The following is a 5000-nucleotide window of genomic DNA, read 5'->3' on the forward strand; positions in this document are numbered from 1 at the left end:
CGTATAACCATTAACTGTGACGCACTCGTGTAACTGTGATGCACTCGTGTAACTGTGTAACTGTGATGCATTCTTATAACTGTGATGCACTCATATAACTGTGACGCACTCGTGTAACTATGATGCACTCGTGCAACTGTGACGCACTCTGTGGCGCACTCGTGTAACTATGTAACTGTGACACACTCGTGTGACTGTGACGCACTCGTATAGCTTATGTAACTGTGACACACTCGTGTAACTGTGTAACCGTGACGCACTCGTGTAACCATGTAACCGTGACGCACTCGTGTAACTGTGACGGAGCAAGGAGTGGAACTGAGGGGACAACAGCTTTTGTCACTGAACGTGGTGCCACACCATCTGTGGGAACGGAAAAACAGAACTGGTGTGCAGTTGTGTGTTTGGAAAAAAAAAAAAAAAAAAAAAAAAAAAGGTACGAGAGTGCTTAAAATTAAATGGGATACGAATCACCGAGGTGTGATGGTGGCTGTGCATGTGTGTGTGTGTGTGTGTGTGTGTGTGTGTGTGTAACGTTCGCCTACTAAGTGATGGCCTAGAGGTAACGCGTCCGCCTAGGAACGTTATGTAATCTCGCAAACACATTATGCCCTTATTTGTATTTGTATTTCTTTTTATCACGACAGATTTCTCTGTGTGAAATTCGGGCTGCTCTACCCAGGGAGAGCACGTCGCTACACTACAGCACCACCCATTTTTTTGTATTTTTTCCTGTGTGCGGTTTTATTTGCTTTTCATATCGAAGTGGATTTTTCTACAGAATTTTGCCAGGAACAATCCCTTTGCTGCCGTGGGTTCTTTTACGTGCGCTAAGTGCATGCTGCACACGGGACCTCGGTTTATCGTCTCATCTGAATGACTAGCGTCCAGACCACCACTCAAGGTCTAGTGGAGGGGGAGAAAATATCGGCGGCTGAGCCGTGATTCGAACCAGCGCGCTCAGATTCTCTAGCTTCCGAGGCGGACGCGTTACTTCTAGACCATTGCTCCACATGGTAATACTCCATATTTGGTGATACGTTTTATTCAAGTACTGATCACTTCTCAACTCGTTGAGCCCAGCGCCCAAGCACTGCTCTAGAGTCTCATTAACTCACTCAGTACGGCCAGTCCTCTCTTCTCCTCTACACAGACCCCTCGGATGTCCAGTGGGTATCTGAATGACCCAACCTTTAGCTTCCGTCGTCAGAATTGTGGTGTTCTTTGTCAACATTCACCTCTTCAGTAGTAAGAGCCTTCCACTTGTAATATTTTGATGGTGGTAATTGGGGTGGAACGCTGTTAACGTCGTCTCTTTCGCCGTTCGTATGGAGAGAGTTAAAAGGGTTTTTTCACGTTTCTACATATGTATACACTGCAAAGGAAGGGAACCAGCTTCTACAGTGTTGTATGATAGTCGGTCATGACCATGACCACCAGGGGCCGTATTCCAGAGAACATCGTGCCTGAGGGTAAATGTGTACCTGCGGGTAATCTGCCTGAGACAAGGCAAACTACCCGAGGGTAAGCAATATCCAGGTATTCATGAACACAAGAGTCTACCTGCGTGTCTAGCAAACCCAAAAGCAATTTACCCTTACTACCTGCCAAGGGTACCTGCCCACGAAGCAGAGGTAAATATGGCGGATCCATTTGCAGCATTTTTTTTTTCTTTTCTTTTTTTAAAGCGAAAACAGGCATGCTTTACGGATAGCACGTGTTTTGCGAACACTCTTGACAATGTTCTGAGCTGTGATGCGATGAGAAGTGAAACTGAGAGCATGTGCAGACGGAAATCATCAGGATTTTAATAATAAAAATAAATAAATAAAAAGACGATGGGTCAGCTGTCTGAACGAACCGCGTGTGGCTTGAATACAAAGATAACTTATCCTTCAAGGTAAACTGTACCCACGGGTCCCAACCATGGCAAAGATAACTTGCCTGAAGGCAAAATGAATTTTGTCTTGAATACGGCCCCAGGACAGCAGAGGAGGCAACTGCTGTCCCGACTATCTGGGCTAGAATTTGATTATAGCGGAGAGAGTGTCTTGCCCAAGTTATACCTCCACTCTCTCGGCCCAGACGGTTTTAGGACAGTTGGCGTTGGGATGCTAGTCATTTGGATAAGACGGTATAGTTAGGCATCTCCGTGTGCAGCGTGTGCTTCACGCATGTAAAAGAACCCACTGCAGCAAAGCATTGTGCCTGATGCGTTTCTGTAAAATAAAAAAGAAAAAAGAAAAACATTTTTTAAAAAAAGCTTTGATAGTAAAATACACTTGCAGGCAAGAAAATAAAAGGAAAAAAAGGGGGAGGGGGTGCAATACCGTGGCGATGCATTCTCCCAGGGGAGAGCAGCCCGAATTTCACACAGAAAAATATTTCGTGATAAACAAAGAAACAAACAAAAAAGAATAATAATAACAATAATAATAATAATGCATTACAATTTCCATAGGCTTGTTTATTTTCATGAATAAATTTATGGTTTGTCTCCGTAATATTGTTGTTGCCTCACATTCATCATTGCCTTAAGGAAAGAAAGAAAAAGAAAAGAAAAACATTTATGGATGACATCTTATAAATATTCATCAGACACTGGAGACATCCTTCCGTCCAACTTTGTGACCCCTACCTCGTGTTCTCTCTCTCTCTCTCTCTCTCTCTCTCTCACACACACACACACACACACACACACACACACACACACACGCACGCACACACACACACACACACACACGACCGCGCTTACGTGTGGAGTGATGGCCTGGAGGTAACGCGTCCGCCTAGGAAGCGAGAGAATCTGAGTGCGCTGCTTCGAATCACGGCTCAGCCGCCGATATTTTCTCCCCCTCCACCCTGAGTGGTGATGTGGACACTAGTCATTCGGATGAGACTGTAAATCAAGGTCCCATGTGCAGCATAGACTTAGCGCACGTATCCTGGCAAAATTCTGTAGAAAAATCCACTTCGATAGGAAAAACAAATAATAAAAAAATTAATTCTGCAAGCAGGAAAAAATACAAAAAATGGGTGGCGCTGTAGTGTAGCGACGCGCTCTCCCTGGGCTGAGAGCAGCCCGAATTTCACACAGAGAAATCTGTTGTGATAAAAAGAAATACAAATACAAATATGCCTTAAGATTTTTCAAATTAAAAAAAGTGTTAGAAAAATACCAAGGAGTAAGATACCAGTACAAAACAATCTAACCCAAACAGTTCTCAACACGAGAGATAAGGCTTGCTATTCAACCCCATTCCATTGAAATATGATGACAGTTTGGTACTTTAATATCTTCTTCTTCTTCTTCCATTCAGACAAATGACAATTTGGGACGTCAAAGATCTCCTCCTCCTTCCATTCAGATACAACGATAATTTGGGACTTCATATATCTTCTTCTTCCATTCTGACACAATGACACTTTGGAACGTCAAAGATCTTCCTCTTCCATTCATATACAATGATTATTTGTGACTTCAAAGACCTTCTTCCATTCAGAAACAACGACGATTTGGCACGTCAAAGATCTTCTTCTTCTTCTTCTTCTTCTACTTCTTCTTCTTCTTCTTCTTCTACTTCTTCTTCTTCTTCTTCTTCTTCTTCTACTTCTTCTTCCATTCAGATACAACAACGTGCGCTCAGATTCTCTCGCTTCCTAGGCGGACGCGTTACCTCTAGGCCATCACTCCACATAACAAATATAAAAAAAATAATAATTACAACGAGAGCTATACAGCAATTAAATCAACAGAAGAACACAAATTTATCGCTGAGGTAAAAAAAAAACATGCTGGAAGAAAACAGGTGACTGCTATAATTATGGATACTGCTGTCTTTTATAGCACCTATACTCGGTCAATGAAATCGGGCCCTATACTGACCTTCAAACACTCGCCAGACAACGAAAACTGAAGTGGTTTGGTCATGTCACACGCTCCTCTGGTCTTGCTAAAACAATCTTACAAGGCACAGTGAGGGGAGGAAGAAGAAGAGGCAGACAAAGGAAGAGATGGGAGGACAACATCCGAGAGTGGACAGGCATGGAGCTGAGAGACACCCTGAGAGCGGCCGAGAGACGCGAGGACTGGAGAAAGGTGGTTGACAAAGCTTCAAAGGCGCCCCAAAGGATTCGGAATCTGAGGGATCGGTGACGGTGACGGTGACGGTGATACTCGGTCAGAAACCCAAGCTCTAATGAATGTTTCACAAACACGGAGTCATTAATTTGCACGACAGGCTGCCTACCTGGCTGAGACTGAAGCCTACTGACACAGCTTGCTCTTTTTTTTTTAATGCCGCGCTCGTCATTCGTTTCCTGTGACATTCAGTCAGGCCTCAGTCACACACAGAAACACACACACATGCACGAACGCACGCACACACGCACGCTTTCTGTCTGTCTCTCTCTCTCTCTCTCTCTCTCTCTCTCTCTAGCTACCACATATTATTTTAAAGACAAGAGTCTGAAATGTTTTGGGGGGGGGGGGGTCAGACTTCATCGAAAGTTCTTGTGAATGTGTTGTTGTTGTTTTTTAAGAATTCCAGTTATGTTGTTTGTTAATGCAGGTTTGCTGCGTAGTCCAATAGGAGATTTTTTTTATTTTTATAGTTGTTATAGTTTTGATGTTGGCGTTTATAACGTTTCCATTTTTTCCTCCCAGCGTTGTCTCTCCCTACCCTCCCCCCCCCCACTCCCCAAGCTCCCCCACCCGCCCCTCCCCCCTCCACACATACACACACACTTCTTCCCCCGCGCCCCCTCCCACAACCCCTACCCCTTCCGGAGTTTTTTCTTTGTTTTTTGTTGCTGTTTTTTTTTTTTTTTTACGTCTGATATCTTAAGTGGAAAGGTGTTAAACCAAAGACAACAACAACAACAACACACACACACACACACACACACACACACACACACACACACACAAACACACAAACAAACAAACAAACAACAAACACCACCACCACCACCACCACCAACACCACCACCAACACCAT

At 44.0% G+C, this 5000-nt stretch overlaps 1 protein-coding gene across 1 annotated transcript in view; it reads right to left on the minus strand.

Moving 5' to 3' along the window:
* LOC143278047 (uncharacterized) overlaps positions 1 to 5000 on the minus strand; it is a 45680-nt gene that overhangs the window by 36563 nt on the left and 4117 nt on the right. The gene's annotated exons all lie outside the window — the stretch shown is intronic.

This window comes from Babylonia areolata, chromosome 35 (assembly GCF_041734735.1).
Source record: "Babylonia areolata isolate BAREFJ2019XMU chromosome 35, ASM4173473v1, whole genome shotgun sequence".
NCBI classification, from domain to species: Eukaryota; Metazoa; Mollusca; class Gastropoda; order Neogastropoda; family Buccinidae; genus Babylonia; species Babylonia areolata.